The sequence below is a fragment of the Gouania willdenowi genome, chromosome 6 (assembly GCF_900634775.1).
Source record: "Gouania willdenowi chromosome 6, fGouWil2.1, whole genome shotgun sequence".
Lineage (NCBI taxonomy): Eukaryota > Metazoa > Chordata > Actinopteri > Blenniiformes > Gobiesocidae > Gouania > Gouania willdenowi.
The window spans coordinates 29,335,760-29,355,438 of record NC_041049.1 but is presented as its reverse complement, the minus strand read 5'-3'; the positions used below and the strand labels follow the sequence as shown (position 1 = coordinate 29,355,438).

Sequence of the window (19,679 nt, the reverse complement as noted above, 5' to 3'; positions counted from 1 at the left end):
GACACACTGAGATGGAAGTGAAATGGGCTGTTGCTCGAAAGCTAAGCCTCTCCACTCTGATATCAAAGCACACCATTTTTACCCTTTGTATAACTCAGAAAAAGGCAGAACAGCTAAAGTAGACAATAAGACATTAAACATTTTAATTAAATTTTAGAAACTTAGAAAAAACTATTTACTTTTCATATTTACTTAATATAAACTAAACATTTGCTTGAACGAGTGGTCCATGTCCATATTTATAGACTTTCCGATGTAAGGTCAGGGATCCTCCATGAGCTGGGACCGGATAAACAGATTTGTTTGGTATGTTTCAGTAGGGAGGAGGACATGTTTGCTTTTTTACGTAGTTTGAATATCTGTAGCTGCTGTTTGGAACGGATTTCAAACTACCTTAACTTATCTGGAGATCTGGGGTAATGCATGGAAAAGTCTCACTGATCAAGTTTATATTGGATTAAAGGAATAATCTTGATTTGATTTGATGATATCCTAACCTCTAACCTAACAGGAATTTAAACCTAATGAGACTTCAATTCCAGTCTAGGTTGCACAGAATAACTTAAAATAGAAATACATTCATTTGAAAAACGTTCCAAGCAGCATGAAGAAAATAAGGAAATCATGTTGGCATGCACGAAAAATAGATTAATTTATGTAAACAAGACAATATAAACAAAATAAACGTCTGTCAATATCACGTACAGTATATAATTGCATGCAAAGAAAATGTTGGTTGAATGTAAGAAATTGAAATTTATCTAAAGGAAAAAAGTGAAAAAATGTCATTTAGTCCAAATTGTTTGAAATCTCTTTTGTTTTTTTACCACTTCCTCACACACGGGCCAAAATGTAGTCACAGTTTATGGGAAGAAAAGAGGAAAATAAAAAAGGGAAATGCCTCCAAAACTATGAATGTGATGCAGCACTTATACTCAAAAATTCCTTTGAGAAACGGTCCTTTCTTGGAATCGTATCTCTGTTACTGAGAAAAAGCACAAACAGTCCGAGTTGTTCTGATCTTAAACTGGCCCTGGATGCTAAAGTTCTCCACCCCCTCCAGATGCCTGGAGACCTTGAGCATCTATAATGGCCTCCTTGACTGCCCAGACTCTGGTGATATCTGCCAGACAGAAAGCAGAGATGCAGGAAGGGTGTGTGTGTGGAACAGAGAGCGTTATCCACTGCACAGAAACTGCTGAAAGGATCCATGAGGTGGCGTGTGTGCTGTCTTAATATATCACATCTTCAAATCCCATCTAATGAATTATTCACACCATGCTATCCAGTGAGAGGATCTCTCACCTCAAACATCTGCCCTGCCAGTCTGTCTGCTTACACACTGCACAGGAAGCTTTTAGTGTGCTGCTGCCCTCCATGGTCTGTCCCATTTAACCCTCATTAGGACTTCCCATTTTCCATGATCACAAAAAACAAACGGAAAATACAGAATTTACTTCCTGGAAAAAAAGGACAATATTATTATTATTAAAACAAGTGTCCAGTCAAATAAGCATGCTTTGTTGGTGTTAATGTCGCTTATAATCAGAGGGTCAACGGTTTGAATCCAATCTTGGCCATCACTGTGGGATGTTGAGCAAGTCCCTGTTCGTGTTGTATGTATAGCTTTGGATAAAAGTGTCTGATAAATGAAATTGTATTCATAGTATTTTTCTATAGATAAAACAGTAAGGAAGGGCCTCCATTTTTTGTGTGTATTGTGTAAAATTGCCAAAAATCCATTGTCCAAATATCCAAAATATAGAAGAAAAATACAGCGCATGGTTTGGATTTCAGCCACTGTTTGAGTTCTTTGTTAGAAAGAAGCAGGTGTCTAAGTTTAGCTTATATAAAGTTAGTTTTTCTCCATTTTCAGAAAGAGTAGACTGACAGAATGAAGTCTATACTGGGACTAGACACTCCCCACTGGTGGATGCTCGCTCTAAAGCCTGATGGCCAGTTTAGAAAACTTTAGTGACACAAATATTTAGACATTTAAAAACAGTTTGAGTATAAAAGGGTCAGAAGGTTGAGTTTTCTTAGAATGCGTTGGTAAGGCCGTGTCATTGGTTTAGTTATATTGCCTGCTTAGATATTGAGATTGTTGGTGAATTTGAAAGGTAAAATTGTAAACAGTTTCAGTGAACAACACAAGATTGCAATTGATTTTAAAACAAAATTCTGCCTTCCCATGATGTTGAAGGGTTCGACTGAAAAGCTTCCTGCTTCGGTACCAGTCTTTCTCACAGGCAATCCAGATGAAAGCAATGAAAACTTTGCTTCTCAAATGTATCTTTAAAGATGTAGATATAAAATGATGAGGAGACACATAAGTCATTGAATAGAGCTGCTCTTTCAATGTATGAAGTGTAGCTGTCAGATGTCAAAAACTAGCAAATGCAGCTTTTTTGTTTTTACTCAGACACCAAAAACTTCTTGGTTTTCAAAATCTTGCAAAAAAGTTTTAAATGAGGTCGACTCTCACATATAGAAATGAGCTTTTTTTCTTTTAGATTTGTTTTACATTGAGCTAGGCCTTCAAAAGGTAGGGTTTATTTTACCCATGATCAGAACACAGAAGAAGTGTTTTGGTTTGATCAGAACATTTAAATTGGCTTCTTTCTCCATGGTGATAATGTGCTACTGGCCTGTTATTGTCATAAGGTACAATTATAACTAGAGAACAGTTTCAAGATGGAAAATCATCTGCATTTCTTCGTCAAATGGATTGTTATTCTATGCAATAAAAAGTTTATTGGCATAGGCACAACTTTAAAATACAGAAAGACAATGCATAGAGCCTACCGTTTTCCGTTTCAAAATTTTCCCCAATTTCATTTCAAAGTTTATCTATTTTACTGTCATCTTTGCATCAGTTTACACGTCTGTTTCATTTCCATTTCACCATCTTTACATAATCAGATGTTATTAAAGGTTATTAAACTTCTTGAAATCATGCCAAACATGCTTAATAAGGTTAATGGAAGTAACTATCAGTATTGTCATTCATTTCATATTTATACACAGCAGAAATGTGCAAACACAAATATACACGAGGGCTGCTCGATTATAGAAAAAATAATAATCTCGATTATTTTAGCCATAATTGAAATCACGATTATTTGTCAACCAAAAAGTTATTTATTTTTGTAAACATAAACAAAAGTTTTTGCTCCAGGTCTTCATCATCAAACCCCAAGTGTTCTCATAGAAGATAATTTGACTTGTCTTGTTTGTTTACCAAGTGTTTTTGCTGCGTTTCTCCTGCCATGTTTCAAGACCACTAGTGACAACTTTCGTCGTGTTGGTTTGCAGGCTAGCTTTGGCTTTGAGCGGGGGCGGGTCCATGTGTGGGCCAAGCTTTATCATTTGTAGATGTCCGAAATAGTGGGTTTGTTTTATTTAGCGAATAAAACATATGTAAAAAAGAAAAAAAAATAATAATCATTTTTTCTCGATTTTGTTATTTTTGTATTTGTTGGGTGTAATAATAGAAATCGTAATTGAATCACGATTGATTGAGCAGTTCTAAGACACACTGACTGAGATCACGTATTGTTTTGCGCGAGATTTGACGTCCAGCCGTTTGCTACACTTCCTAAATTTACACATTAGCCCGGCTGTTTGACTGTGAAAAATATGGTAAAAAAGTGAGACATTGTCCCAAAACACGTGGGTGAGGGTTTAGTCCGTGTCATACAACTATTCCCATTTCATAAACTGACTTCCGTCATATTATGGCATATTTTGAGCGAAAATTTTCATATCTTTGACTCACCACCTGTTTACGAAGACAAGTTGTGTGTAAATGTGTGACATTTTCCAAAACGTTTCTAACAGATTTTGTTGAAAAATATTTAAAAAAATGAATGTTTATAATAATAATAATAATAATAATAATAATAATAATAATAATAATAGTTATCATTCAAAGTGAAATTCAGTATTTTCCTTCCACGGTCACGAACAATTTGGGGGCCTTCAATATAGTTAAAAACTTAATCTATTGGGGTATTGAGGAATGCTATCTTATCTAAGAAAAAAACAGAATTGTTTTATATTATCTCAGTGTTTAGAGGGAGTTAGCATTAATGCTAACCAAAATCCAAACTGTGCAATTACAAAAGCCTGACTTTCTCACTAAAGAATTATCTGAAGTAGCCTCTTACAGTGCATTATTAATAGAGGGTCCAGCTTGTTTACAGTAAGGTAATTAGATGCGTACGATCAGAGAGCGACGATAGGAATGTCTTTAGGGGTCACTGGCACCATTAGCGGAGTAAAGGGCACAAACTGGAATGCTCAGAGATATCAAATCACAGGCATGGGGGAGGGACGCACTGACAAACAGAGCCTGATTAAATCAGAGCAACTCAAACTCCTGTCAGAGCTCACTGACATATTTTACTGCTAACAATCAGACATGCACTTCATCTGCAACAGATCCTAGAGTCACTCCCAACTCCAGGTTCATGAGCATAGCACAGTTAGACTTCCATCAATGCTGGAACAGGTGGAATAAAGACAAAGACAATCGGGCAATTACACAAGTTAAAAATGCTGACGTGCGTGGGTTTAACAACCGTGAAGTGGTCCATTTCTAAAGAACGCTTGTATCCTATGTAAACAATGTGCTTTGACTTCATACATGTCTGAGACATTACAGCAAACGTTGATCTGGCTTTGTTCCATGATCACAGTTTTTCCCACATCAGTGCAAGCACCAGACTGGGAATAAACAGAACAGCCTGCTGTGCTCCCAGAATGCATGTTTGTAGAGTTCCCATCAGTGAGTCCACAGTAATAGGACTCCCTGAAGGCTAGTGTTTAACCTTTAGGTTACAAGTGGCCAGCAGCTCCCTGGGCCTCAGATATTAACCCTTCTCTGACTCCCACTGTCAGTATGAGGAGATACAACAACAATCAATAAACACAATGCCATCAAGCTGACAATGTTCTGTGCAGCATTTCACAGAAATGGAAGTAGATATCTCCTGTTCTACATGTTCTTCTCTGGTTATTAAGAAAACCTAATACTGGTGCCGTAATAACCTTACCGGAGCTTATTGGAGTCTCTAACAATACGAGGGATAAAATCTCCACTTTCTAAGTGTAGAAAGTGCATTAGTATAATTGGCCAAAACCATTTCATTACATAAGCTGCCACAGGTTGAGGTTGCTGTGGGAACATCTGAGCACTGAATATGCTCAAAGATGAAGAAGAAGAAGAACTAAACAGGAATTTAAAGCAGAACTAATAAATAAATTCTTCTCGTAGTCCCTGTGAGGGTAATACAAGTGTTTATGGGATGATTGGGGGCCCTTCATCTCTCCCTGATGTCTCTGGACAGAAAACAGCACTTGCAACTTTCCCAATCTCCAACCCTGTGGTAAGATGTACTGTTTTATGGCAGCCCAATACAAACTAATGCTAGATTATGACCAGCCCCGTAGCTGCACATGGTTGTCTATGAATTCATTTTTCTCAAACTTATATCATGGCTGAGCCAGCAAAAAAGGCAGAGAAGACCTTTGTCTGAGGAAAGGAGCAACTCCATGCAGTGACAACTCAGCAGCAACACACAGCAATCACACACACTGTCGTTACGGCGCTGCAACGACATTATGTGTGATTGCGCAACAGGCACGCACACACTCGCAACCCAGCGCTCCATCAGGCATCACACACACAAATATTCATCTATCAATTCATCCATCTTCAGGGCTGCTTTGTCAGCACACAAACAAACACATCACACACATTTCCACACTCCCTTCCGTACTACTCCCACATCACTCATTTATTTTACTTGTCTCTCTTCCTCATACTGTTCACATGGTCACATGGGATTATATGTGTGAAAACACCCTTAGTGTCACTGTTGTATTAGGATTTTTCAGTGATTGGTTGCTACCGTCTTGGGAGAGCAAAGGTGCGCATGTAGCTGTGGGGTGGGGCAGGCGGCGGGGGGTGCAGAGTGTTTATAACATTGACATAACCAAAAGGGACCTTTAGGGGGAGCGCTAAGCTCACTTAGTTACTTAGTTCTGCTTTGTCAACATCAAAAAAAATTATTAAATGATTTAAACGTCCACTGATGATGATTTCTATTTGATTTAAAATGACTTTTTAGATCTGGAATTTACATTTCCTCTTGTTTGTTGAGGACAACCATATCATATCAAACAGATTACATGATCTGAAACCCAGGTGATGTTGACTTGTTGGAAAAGTGCGAGAATGAAGTGTAGTTAGGTCCAGAGCAGCCCGACAAGATAAAGATATGGACTGTCGGCACAAACCATCAGTAAACTGTTCAACCTGTATGTTTTCAGCGTCATTCAGTGTTGTTCAGCACTGCATCCAACACAATGTTAGTTTGCAAAGAAACGCTTCAGAGCTCCAGTCAAGTCAAGCCTCCTCAGCAAGTATTAACGACAACATCCTGAATGATGTTTTTGCTGAAGTCTGGAGTTATTGATCTAAGGGATGCCTGTGCTTTAGCAGCGCTCCAAAGCTCCTCTGACAGCATCACACAGGCAGCTCATTGTAAAAAGCCTCCGCTATCCAGAATGCAACAGCCGGCTGTTTTCTTTGTGGATCAAAAAATGAAAACAGCAAGCCAAGGTCAGCACAGACAAGATTTTCTCCTACAACAGACAGATTCATTTCCATACGCATGGCAAACAAAAGCTGTTGTAAACGCAAGTGTACAGTAGATCAGAGTCCTCCCTCATACTGTAAGATAATAAGGCCATTCTCTACATCATGACAGCTCCCATTCAGCTCCGTCAGGCTGAGTTTCCTATCCTACAGCTGCTAATTATGATGAACTTTTTGAAAACATTTTGCTCTTAGCTCATCATTAGGATTTGTTTGTTTCCAGTAAAGAATGACTAACACAGTATTTATGCTCCTACATTATGAGTTAGTTGCAGATAAATTCCTAACCACAAAACTCTATTTGTGCCAGGGTTGGGGTGAATTACATATTCCAGTTACAATTATGTTTTCAATTACCCATGTTCAATTACAATTACATTCTCAATGACTAAAGTTCAGTACCCTTCAAGTTGTGTTAGCTTTCTGTTAGCATCTCTTATGATAACGGGTCCTAAATCAGCTGTAAAATACACTAAAAATGAATATTTACATCTAATTTCTTTCCTATTTATTGGTTACCTTGTTAGGCTTCATAATCAATGACAATATAGGTTTTAATATCTTTGGTGTGGGCATCTGAGTCCTTTTCGTGTCAGTTTTCTCCCTCTATTTATATATATTTTTGAAATGGTAACGTGGGAAAGCTTGATATGAAGCATATTTTAATAATTGTTAACTACATATGTGTAGAACTGTACATAGAACTGTAACATGGTTCCCCTGTGATGCGGTAAATCTAATTGATCATTTTTATAGAACTTTTAGGGAGATTACAAAGTCAATTACCTAAACTAAATTACAATTTAATCACAATTACGGCAGCAACAGATTTTTTTTTTAATTACACCTAATTGTAATCAATTATCAATTACAATTCACCCCCACCCTGATTTGTGCACATAGTAAATGGACGTACAATATCAGCTCATCTAGACATTCACACTCACGGGACTGAACTGTCATGCAAGGCGCTAGTCAACCATTGGGAGCAATTTAAGGTTCAGTGCCTTGCCCAAGGACACATTGATAGGTACAGACTGGGATCGAGCCCCCAACCTCTCAATCAGAAAAAGAACCCTTTACCACCTGAGCCACATGTAGTAATATAATCATTGGCTTTAAAAACCTAATTAAGTGCAAACATAATAATAATTGAAAAGTTGTGTTATACATTTGAAACACATTACCAGCTAAACGCTGACTGTTTAAAAATAAACAGAAAATACAACTTTTGTATAGAGTAACTGTTTCTTACCTTCTAGATTTTTGAAGGAAAAAACTGATCTTTCCTTCCACTCTATCGTCTCTAAAAACTTGACTCCAGAGTCCAGAGCAGAGGCTCAGAAGCATTTTTAATGAAGTCATCCTCTTGCTGCCACAGCATCTTCACCAGTTAATGAAGGCTGTGTTGTCTGTGTCTACCATGAACAATCCTATTATTACTTCTATATTAGAAAAAGAAAAGAAAAAGGAAAACTAAAATGAAAAGGGAAATATAGCCATTTAGGGTGTCCCATAGTTTCATCATCTTTCCCTGTTTAGATGGCTTTACTTTACTGGCTATTAAACTTCCCTAAATTATACCATTTTATATGCTTTAGAGAATTTCTGTAAACAGGATAGCTATGGTGATATCACAGGAGATTAGGTTGAAAGAGCGACTTTAGCCACACTGCCAGACTCTCAGCCACACGTTTAATAGAAAAAAATCCCATGAAAATGTGCGCAATGATCCCAAAATATTATTTGTGAAACCTTTAATTACGTGCCACGTTCACCTAATACACCATCAAGCTCTGCATTCACAGGATAACATGATCGCTAGACGAACCATGACACGTGTGAGATTTTGAACGGGATTATGGGTTGAATTGGACATATTTGTCCTTTCATCAAACTTTCTAGACATTCAATTTCCTGTTTTCCAGTAAGAAACACTGTGTAAATGCATGATATTGTCCCAAACCGCATGTGAGGCCTTTTGGGGCCTGATTTTAAATCAAAAAAAGAGAGAGGGAAAGGGTCAGATTGAGTAAAAGTGATTTTTAGAAATTTTGTATAAATAATAGATTAACTTGTTGACAGAATATTTACACTTTTTACTCTGGATTATGAACGCTGCCTATGCTTGGATGACAAGGTTGAATTTCATATGGTAACAACTGATACATCACGACAGCTCAGTCACTTTACACACCCTTATCCAATGTCACAACACAAAGAGGCACACGTTTCAAGTTGCTACCCAGAGAAATCAACAGAATACCTGTCCTAATACTTCTACATGACACATGAAAAAGTGAGGATGAGTTAGCATACCCAGTGACCCACATCTCAACTGTGAAACTTTTAAACAACAGAGTGACTTCACACTTGTATTAGCTGCACAAACTTCAGCTGATACAAAGCAAACACACACATGTACAGAAGCTTGCTCTCAGTCACTAATGATCACCTCACTGTCCTATCATCTCACCATAAAGACCTGCTGCACAGGATGGAGGGCTGTCTGCTGTCAGCTCACACCCACTTTTCCCTTTAAATAGAGACATTAAGCACAAGCCACACACATGCGCGCTCATAAAAACTGTATTATCCTGGAATAACAGGCTATCCTGACCCCATTTCAATAGGTAACCAGAGCTGCAGCGCAAAAGCATCAATGATGCATGAAGCCATGGCAGCAGCACACACTTAATGAACTCTGTTACTTACTCTGTCCCAGCACACACGCTCACTCAGAGCACACACACACACACACAGGGTTCCTCTTCTGCTGGTGCCCTCACAGTGATTCCTTTAATTGGTAAGAGTATAAAGAACAATCCACAGTTTGGAGCTGTGTAGGATGACAGCTGTGAGTCGACAGGTCCACACTCCTCCTCTGTCTGAAGCTGTGTTATACTACAGCCTGTCTGTGTGTCTGTCTGTGACCACTCAAACAGGAGCTCCTCCCATTACACACACTCAGAGAGAGAGAGAGGGTGGAGGGAGAGTAGAGCGAGCAAAAGGAGGAGTTAGAGGAGGTGGACGAGTACACCATCATCTCTGACTGCCATTTTTACAACCAGTTACATTGAAAACGTGATGGTATAATTAAAGCTGGTGTGGACGACAGACATAGAGACATAGAAAGACATAGAAAGACATAGTGTAGATTAATTAATTGAAGGTATAACTTCCAAAATAGGATGGAATTTAGTAGGTTTGAAGGTTGAAATTGCTGCTCAACAGATTTGTTGTTGTCTTCATCGTAAACAACAAGTTTGTTGAAAAATTGCATTGTGGGATTTGACGTCCTGTAGAAGAATGCAAAATGCTCCGATAAGTTTCTGTTGTTTGTGTCCTCGCCCTCAGTTGTTCTCACCATATACTGACAGTAAAAAAAATTACTTAAGTGAACTTGAATTGTTGACTATTGTTCTCTGAGTAACATCACTTGATCAAGCCTTTTTTTTACATTCCACACTACAAAATAAGTCATAAAAGTATGTTGATTTGTACCTGATGTCGAATTGGATCGATATACTGTAGGTATTGGCCAACACTCAAGGCTGCAATATCGATATCATATAGGAAGTGAAGAGGTAGTATGGGGACATCCCTAGTGTACAGTATGGTGTTCCCTGTTATATGACGTCACTCAGCGAGACATTTCATTTTGACTGTATTTGAGTGTTTCTGTGGAAGCCACAATATCAACGTCCGTCATTGTTGTGGCTTATCTTACAATCGTGAAAACACCCGAAAAGCTTTGGCAGTGTTTTTAGGGTCATGCTGGTATCAGTAGTGGATGGGAAGAACTTTTGAGAAAAATACAGGTACAGATTACTAAATGTTAATTATCGCACTGATCAGCTTTAAGACAGGACAACAATCACTGCAGCTTTATGCTTTAGAGTCACTACTGTCATGTGTATTTTCTGGTGGTTTAATAATGAATTGGGTTTATTTCAGCTTTGTCACCTTGGTTGTGGGTTTTGTGTCAAGTTTTAGATCTTGTTTAGTTTTAGTTCATATGTTTAATTTAATTAATTAATTTAATTTAGCTTCAGCTTCTGTCTGTGGTTTAGGTGTGCTATTGGATTCAACACATCCTGCGATGTCAGAGACTGGTTGTGTTTGAAATAGTACACTATTGTACTATACACTACAAACTCAATGAGTATGTACTGTCTATTATATTTTACAAGTATGATTAGAATGATGACCGATGGTGAAACTTCCAAGTTTCCCAAGATGCATTTCAAACCTACAACGACATATAACGAAAGCGCACTGAGGCTAAATATCTACGTTGATTCTCCACCTTTAAAAGTTCTGAAAACATTTTAAGTGAGATCCATAAAACTTGTGTATGCACATTTCATTCTGACATTTCGGAGATTCCGGAGATTCCATATTACCCCCCATTATGCCACTGATGAAACTTCCGGTTGACTTCAAAACAAGAGCCCTTTTTACATGTGTTAAAAACTAATAAAAGACAAGAAGAGATGCTTTTGTTTGGAAAATATGATGTTTGATTTTTAGCTTCAAGCTGGTCGGAGGATGCTCGCAATGCATCATGGGGCGGTGGAGTATGACTAGTGTGCCCACCGTGCATACTTCAAAAATGTCCCAATATAGTATACATCCAGGTATTTCTCACATACTCAATCTATTAATTCTATATAATGTGTACGCACTACATGTCTTTTTGACATCAAACTTAGTATGAGTAGTACGTTAGTATGTCATTTCAAAAACAGACAGTGATGAGGCTCCCTCTTGTTTCCACTCATTTTCCACCATATTTTTCACTGTAACACAGGTCGTCTAATGTCTAGCTTTGGTAAGTAGCAAATGGCTGGATGACAAATCTCACGTGATCTCAGCATATGTTTGTTTTAGCGCATTTTGGCTTTGTATAAATATTGAATGAATGACAATTCATTAACCGTCTTAAGCACATTTGACACGGGTTTAAGATGCTAATTAGCCTGTAATGACATCAGATTAGGGAAAGACAATGAAATGGAAATAAATCGGAACTGTGAAACAGAATTGGGGACATTGAGGCTCTAACTTTGTGAGCTGTATTTTTGGACCTCGTTGGTTCAAAATTTAAATAAACCTTCTGTTAAAATGTAAATTCGGCTTAGTGGTTAAAACATCCGCCTCACAGCAAGAAGGTCCTGGGTTCAATCCCTGGGGTGGACACTTGGGTCCTTTCTGTGTGGAGTTTGCATGTTCTCCCTGTGCTGCGTGGGTTACTCTGGCTTCCTCCCACAATCCAAAAACATGACTGTTAGGTTGGAGTCTCTAAATTGTCTATAGGAGTGAATGTGAGTGGTTGTCTGTCTGTGTGTTGCCCTGCGATGGATTGGTGCCCTGTCCAGGGTGTACCCCTGCTTAGCGCTCTGTGTGAGCCAGAGACGGTCACCGGCAGACCCCCGCAACCCAGAAAAACAGGAATAAGTGGGTCTGAAAATGTATGGATGTTTCAGATGAAAATGTTTACTTTATTTAGCTTAAAAAAAGGGAGCAGCTTGGCTTCATGTCTTTTACAGAGAATATTATTCATAGTCTTAGAATACATGAACTAAAAGCCCAACAGGAAGTGTAACCAAATAACTTTACATACCAACTCCAAAAATATTTCCAAGGTAAATAAGTGTAAGCTTGCGGGTGTTAAGACTGAACGCCTGTGTCTCAAGTAGTAGATGCTAAATATACACCGTGTGCAGGCAGAGGACATGATGCCAAATCAGTTGGCGTGATTGTCGATGTTGGCTTAGTAATTTCATACACTAAGTAGGATACTCACTAGTTGTGTTTTCATGGTGTTTTAGACAAAATCATCCTTTTTTGACACACCACTGGCTGAGCAGAGCGACTTGAATACCTGTCAATACCTCAGAAAGTTCCAGATTAAATAAATAAATAATAATAAAAAAGTTTTAAAGATAATAATCTATACACCATCATCTACCAACTACCTTTAAATCCAGGTTGGGTCCCAGCAGACTGGAGCCAAAACCAAACACTGTACATAGCTGCTTATACTCAGATAGACAAATTACACAGGTGTTGGCCAGCATACCCCATTAAGTAACATGACATAAAGTTAACCATCCCTACCACCCAAAAAATAATAATAATAAACCATGGATTGAAAAGATAGGTTCAAAGGTTATAGTTTTCAGTGTGTGTTTAGTTAACAGACTAAGTTTAGAGTTGGAGTTGATGTGAGTCTCTGTGGATTAGATCCATGACAAGAACCTTCTGGAGTAAACTCTGCTTTGTACCATGGGCCTTTGTTTGGACCCTGATCTGGGTAAGCAAGCAAAAAACATCAACCTTGGTCAGTTTGTCCTGAAAGAAGTTCTGTTGTCCTTGTGCGGTGAAAATCTGATGAGGGTTAGGTTTTATAACACATTGTGTCAAATGTGGCAACAATGACCTCTGGAAAATGCATTTGTAATCATCTTCCAAAATGTGTGTGGTTCACACTCATTGCAGAGATGCTGACTGGTCACTTTAAATAAACTGGTAACTGTTGGGAAACTGGTTCACCCCTGTTTCAAGTACGAGTTTAAGATTCTAGACTAGTCAGTGTAGCTGAAGAACACACATTCTGATACTATAGCTCACAGTGACACCATGGGGCAAATATATTGATATTGGTAAGATGCTCCTGTTGTATCACTTTGCTTTTACTTCCAAAAGTGATTAAAAGACCAATTATTTTACAACTTTACAGAGACAGGAATTGTAGAAAGCAGACATAGGGAACAGGTTATATAACAGAGGACAACAACGTGCATAAAATCACTGTGTATTTTTAATTACAGAGAAATACAAAAAAAAAGATTCAAAATGCACAAAACAGCAAAAGAAATACAAAAAAGTGACGTAAAAATATACAAATGACAACAAAAATACACAAAATGATTAGAGAAATGCCTTTTTGTGGCTCCTAACGGTAAAGTTGTCCATCTCTCTCTCAAGTGGCATAAAGTAAGGATATAAAAGTATAATGATGTCAATTTAATGTGTGTGGTTTTTGTAAATGATACAAGTGCCATAAATTCAGATGAAACAACACACTAGCTGCCAAGTGAACTAATAGCAACAAAGTCCAAAATCCTTTGGCCTTTTAGTACTTTCTAAAACCAAGGGTTAATCTTCTTTTTATTTGATCAACAAATCGTTAACTATAAAACTTGTATTTAAATTTAAATTCAAAGCTGCCAGAAAGTGATCAACATTTCAGTGATCGCAAAAACTTTGAAAAGGTCAGTGTTCTGACAGGGAAACATCTGTTACCATGAATGCAAGGGGTCTTTAAAAATACTGTAGCAAATAGCGCTTCTTATATACACAAGTGACAAGTAAGAGAAAAACAGCAACTTGTGGTCAAAAAGTAAATATGCAAAACTTTAAAAAGGCAGAGGAATTAAGTAATAATGTAATATTATTTCAGTAATCTAGTAATAACCAGTCTTGTATCATCTGTAAACTGGGTGTCAAATCTAAAAAAATATTTTTGATAAAATCCTCACTAAAGGAAGAACATTCCTATTTCTTTATCTGTTGTTTCTAGCTAAACCAAACTGTCAATGACCAAACGTGGTGTGTCCAAGTGTTTCTCTGTCACAAAGGTGAACGGAAAAGTCCCAGATGAGGAGGCAGCGTGTGACCCAGTGACTCATTTGTCCCTATATATTTACAGTATCAGTGTTTTACAGGGTGTGTAACATCCCACACTAATGATTAACCACACACAGCGGTCTGTGTGTGTGTGTGTGTGTGTGTGTGTGTGTGTGTGTGTTGCTCATCTTTTGAACAGAGCTTAAAAAATTTGGTCGCGATGGCTCAGCACGACACAAAGTTCAGACAAGACTTCTTTCTACTTCACATGTCTTGAAGCTCTGGAATAGGAAAGGTTCATGCGATGAGTGGTCTCTCACAGGGAGGTGATTTACCCTTGAACCTCTCATTAAACAGTCCCATACATGCCTATTTTCTCTGTTCACTAGTCTGAAACTGCTACTGGACTCACAGGCTCATGTGCACAACATCATGCTGTGTGTGTGTGTGTAATTTATCTCATGGTGCACTGTGTCACAGCATGAGCCGGTTTTCCTAATCTATGTTTATCTTTGTGAAGAGAGGCATGTTATTGCGTCGTTTTTGGTGCCAAACTATTTATTAGATTAACAGTTTGTCAAACCGAAGGCGATGGCTCGACTCCAATGCAAAGTGAGCCTGTTTGACATTCAGCAGAGAAAGAGGAACAGCTCGACTGTACCTCAGGTGGCCCGTCAGTCTGTGGCAGCTACTCAAACCATTCCTGTGTTAGAACTCTCCTGGTAAACTCACACTCCTACATACAGTAACACTAATATTTATCTTCCTATCACACCTATGTTCCTTTAGGAAGGGATTTGTCACTGCATGTAATTTTTAAAGTTGTTCTTTACACCATATCTATTTGTTTATAAAGCCATTTTTCTCTTTTAAATATCAACTGTTCCAATATCATTGCAGGTTGTGTTGTCAAAGTTTCAGGAATGCAACACGCAGAATATACTAGCACCTTGTAATTGATGCAGATCAAAGAGTAAAATAAACTGAACTAAGTTGCACATTACAGTATGATGTATAATGCCCACCGTGTGGAGCCGTTTCATGCTATATGCAGTGGGAAACCACTCAGAAACCAACAGGGAACCCTTAAAATCTAACTTATATAGGATTACAACTATATTTCTTAGTGATTGCCTTTTTTCTTTCTTTTTTTTTTTTTTGCACAAATAGACTTTAAAGTTCTGCTGCTGGTGTATAAATCTGTGAATGGGTTTGGTCCAGAATACATCAGTGACATGTTAGTCAGGTATGAACCCAGCAGGTCTCTCAGATCTATGGACACAGATCAGATAGTGGAGCCCAGAGCTCACAGTAAACATGGGGATGCTGCTTTTAGTTGTTATGCTGCAAAGAAGTGGAACAAACTGTCAGCAGAGCTGAAGTCAGCAGCCAATGTGAACTTTTTTAAATCAAAGTTAAAAGCGCTATATTTCTATTTTACTGCGTATGACTGAGAGGGAGATTTTTGGTCAAGTTGTTGATGTAATGTGTTTGTTGATGATTTTAAATGATTTTACTGATGGTTTTAAATGATGTTCTTATAGATTTTAAGCTGTTGAATGTTTTCTGTTGCACTTTTTGATCATGTAAAGCACATTGAGTTGCCTTGTGTATGAAATGTGCTATACAAATACATTTGCCTTGCGTTGCCTTAATAGCTTCATTGAGGTTTCTAAATGTGTTGTTTCCCGACTAGGTAACGCAGCCTGTTAAAACAGCTCAAAAGAGTCCAGTCCAGTCTGTCATCCGATCAAATGACTTGGTTGTAACAAACTGTTGTATAAAGCTGGTCATCAACGCGTTAACTGAACCCAGGTGATTTCAGCCTGCTGCGTGCACACTCACATACAAGAGGTGGAGTTTGCAGCACCTGATCAATCGCAAACATGGAGAAATCCTACAGAGCAACTTTTGTCACCATGAGGAAAAATTCCTAAAAATATGAAGTCTTGAAATCCATAATTCAGACCTGCTCATGCTGCAGCATAAACAGGAAGGGAAGAATGCAGACATATTTGATGAGTGTTAATGCGTACATTTTTGAGATTATACAATATTAATTCATCGGGTCAGTTTAATTTACGGTCATTTTTACAGCACAAACAGTGTTTCTATTTAGGTATCCGCCTCATTTTGGGTGCAGTCGGTGGCTCTGATACAGCTCAGCCTACATCACAAGGTGGACAATACTATTATCTTACAGGACGGCTCCATCAGCTGACAAATGTACAGTAGGTCACTCATCAAATGAAAATCTATATGTTTTCTATAGGATGTCATTGAAAGGATTGCATCCATTCATAAATATTCTTTCTCTCCTGTCACTTGTCAGATCTGATCCTCGCCGCAATGTGTGCAGAAAGTTATTCTTGGGCAGGTCAATTTCCAAACTGATTAGTCAGGAGGTGGGGCTTTTCTACTCGCTGATCTGTAATTCAGAACTTATCCTGCTTCCGACCAGGTAAGCTGTTCAACCTAAGTTACCATGGTGATTTACCCCTCTAAGAAGTTAACCAAAGTTGATGTGCAGCACACACAGAATAAATCCCAGAAGTTAGAGCAACGAGAGGAAATCCAGCTTCGTAGTACAGGTCCTACATAACTTTCAAAAACACACAAAATGAGGAAGAAATGCACAACATGAAAAGAAACTACACAAAATGACTCCAAACACACACAAAACACACAAACCCTTTGTTCTTTCCTGTGTTAATGCTCAGGTGGCTCATTTTTATAAAATGCTGACATGAATGTTGATAATGTGACCCTCATATTAGATACAATCACATTTGTAGTCCAGCTGTCGCCTATAACTGAACAACGCCTATCCTGATGTGATGACATCACCTCATCTCACCCTCCAGGTGGTACATGGATGAAATAACAAGAGGGACAGTTGCAGAGGAGAGAGAGAGAGAGGATATGTGTCAATAATGTGATCTATTTCATTATCAATTCCATCATTCAATAGGTGCCGTAGTTCCTCTGCAGGGTATCTACCATGATTGATTTAAACAGCGAATGAAGTAGTGATTTAATGATTTGTACTCAAGAGAAACCGTGTACTTTGAGAAAAGACCGGGTGTGATAAACTGATGATGAGTCAAACTTTGGAAAAATCCCATAGATAAATTAATGATGAGGTTCTCTGGATGTTGGGCAGATGAGATATGAAATATTTACTTAGAATATGGAGCCAGAGTTAAGGTCAAGCAACTCAAATGAAATACTCCACATTGCACAATCTTTGCTGCAGAGTTGCAGTGAAACTATAAGTCCCGATTAACAATAAATAAATAAATAATAAGTGACAATGAGGGGAAAGAGTTTGAATGTAAAAATTAAAAGTAAGTATTTATCTTTGAAACGCTCAAAAATCTGCATGCAGATAACACCCACAGCTTTACGTACACGCCCAGTTTCAGAGAGCAGAGATATCAAACAGTTCCATGTGTAGCAGAAATAAGAAAATGTATCACATGCTCAGCAGGATAATATGAGTGCAAAAGTGTCAATACGGGTATTAAGTAAATTTGCAAGTGAGTATAAAATCAGAGTGAAAACTCTGTGTACGGGAGATGAGACAGATTTCATTTCACAGTCAAGCTTTCCATGACACATGGTGAATTACCTCTGAGCAGGCAGAAGCATCTGTTTGATCTTTACTATGGTAACCAACATCATCCTAAACTACATGCATGCACACCGTGGGAGCAGTCTCCATGGTATCATTCTCAACGTGGTGACAAGAAGCCGTTAAGGCAACCACACCAGTTTACCCAGCAGTGGACACTCAGTCTAACCCTGTGCCTATCACTCTGCATCCTGCATTCAAATAGAATTTACCTTCCATCAGAAGACAAAGTCGGGCACAGCTCACAGGCAGCAGACTCGATCAAGTGCTGACAGAAGAATAGAAGCTCTGCAGGGATCCCGAGAGATGCCGGAGGATGCTGCTGACACATTCAGCACCACTACCACCAGCAGCAGCTCGAGCAGCGGTGGAGGCAGCGAATGGGAAGAGGAGGGTGTATGAAAAAGGCAGGAGAGGGGGGTCGCTCTATCAGCAGCAGGAACATTACATCATAGGCTGGCTCTGTGGTGGGGTGGGAGAGGAGTGGACAGAGAAAGGGAGGTGCTCCTCATAGCAGCATTCTGTCACTATTCAGCTCCATCCACATTTAATATTCATGATGTGGTCACTCTTAACTAGCTGCAGAAAAGGTTGGAGACAAAAAAAGCATCTAAATGCCAGCATCCATGCCAGCTTTCCATTGGAAAGTTTATAATGTGATTTAGACAATTGACTGTGCTTTATTCCTTTGAGATAGTGTGTGCATGCATGTTTGTGTGCTAATGTAATTCTAAGGTGTAATCCACTTGCGTGACTATAGAGGCTACCGACCAGTGTTCACAAAGCGTGCTCATATTCAACCTATAGAAAAGGTCATCAGACGTGCACGTGGTGGTGGTAGCAAGTAGATCATTCCGGCTCTGGGATTTGATATCGGCTCACAATTAAACATAGCTGTCATGATGGATTCATTAAAAACTGCTTCAGGAATTGACTTTAAACCACCTACACATTGGCACACTGCAGACAAATAACAATGCTCACAAAAGCTGTTGGTCAGAGGAGGCAAATGGTCCCACTGCAACCCAACAACCAGACACACACCAGTAGGAAATTAAACAATGACAAATGGAAACATATTGGTGCTAAGCTCAACAATCTACAATCACTGTAACGGCTGTTTTACTGCCAGCTATTGCATTTGTTAGGAGAAAAGCTTATTTAGCTTCACAGAAAAACTCTGAGGCAGAACAGGCAAACAACAGCTGATGATTTTAACACTTTGACTAAAAGCTGCTTGAGATGATAACTTTTGATCAAGACATGGGCTGTGTTCAAACTGTCACACTCCGTACTTTACACTACAAACTAAATGAGTAAATACTGTCTACTATATACTATTAGTAGGATTAGGATGGTGACCGTTCTCAAGATGCATTTCGAACCTACAATGTCAAAATTCTGAAGCACACTGAGGCTAAATATTTACGTTGAATCTCCACTTTTGACAGTTCTGAAAACATTTTAGGTGAGAAAGTGACCAAGTAGAATATCAATATATGGTCATTTGATCCATAAAATTTACACATACACATTTCATGCAGACATTTCAGAGATTTTTGGAGACCCGCCATTGTCATCGGAGTTAACCGGAAGTTTTGCTACAGACAAAACTTCCAGTTAACTTCAAAAGAAGAGCCCTATTTACAAAAGGGTTCAAAACAAATGGAAAACAAGAAGATATTTAGCTTGAAGCCAGTCTCAGGACGATTTTACATTCTGCTCGCAATGCATCATGGGGTGGTT

At 38.6% G+C, this 19,679-nt stretch overlaps 1 protein-coding gene across 2 annotated transcripts in view; it reads right to left on the bottom strand.

The window, feature by feature from the left end:
• sema4ba (sema domain, immunoglobulin domain (Ig), transmembrane domain (TM) and short cytoplasmic domain, (semaphorin) 4Ba) overlaps positions 1–18,302 on the bottom strand; it is a 66,350-nt gene extending 48,048 nt beyond the window's left edge. The window contains exon 1 of one of the 2 annotated variants that reach the window (XM_028451142.1): positions 18,146–18,302. The gene's annotated coding sequence lies outside the window, so the exon portion shown is untranslated. Of the gene's footprint in view, positions 1–9,379; positions 9,558–18,145 lie in introns of those variants that run through there. The other variant, XM_028451143.1, reaches the window with a different exon arrangement.
• Between the last annotated feature and the right edge of the window lie 1,377 nt (positions 18,303–19,679).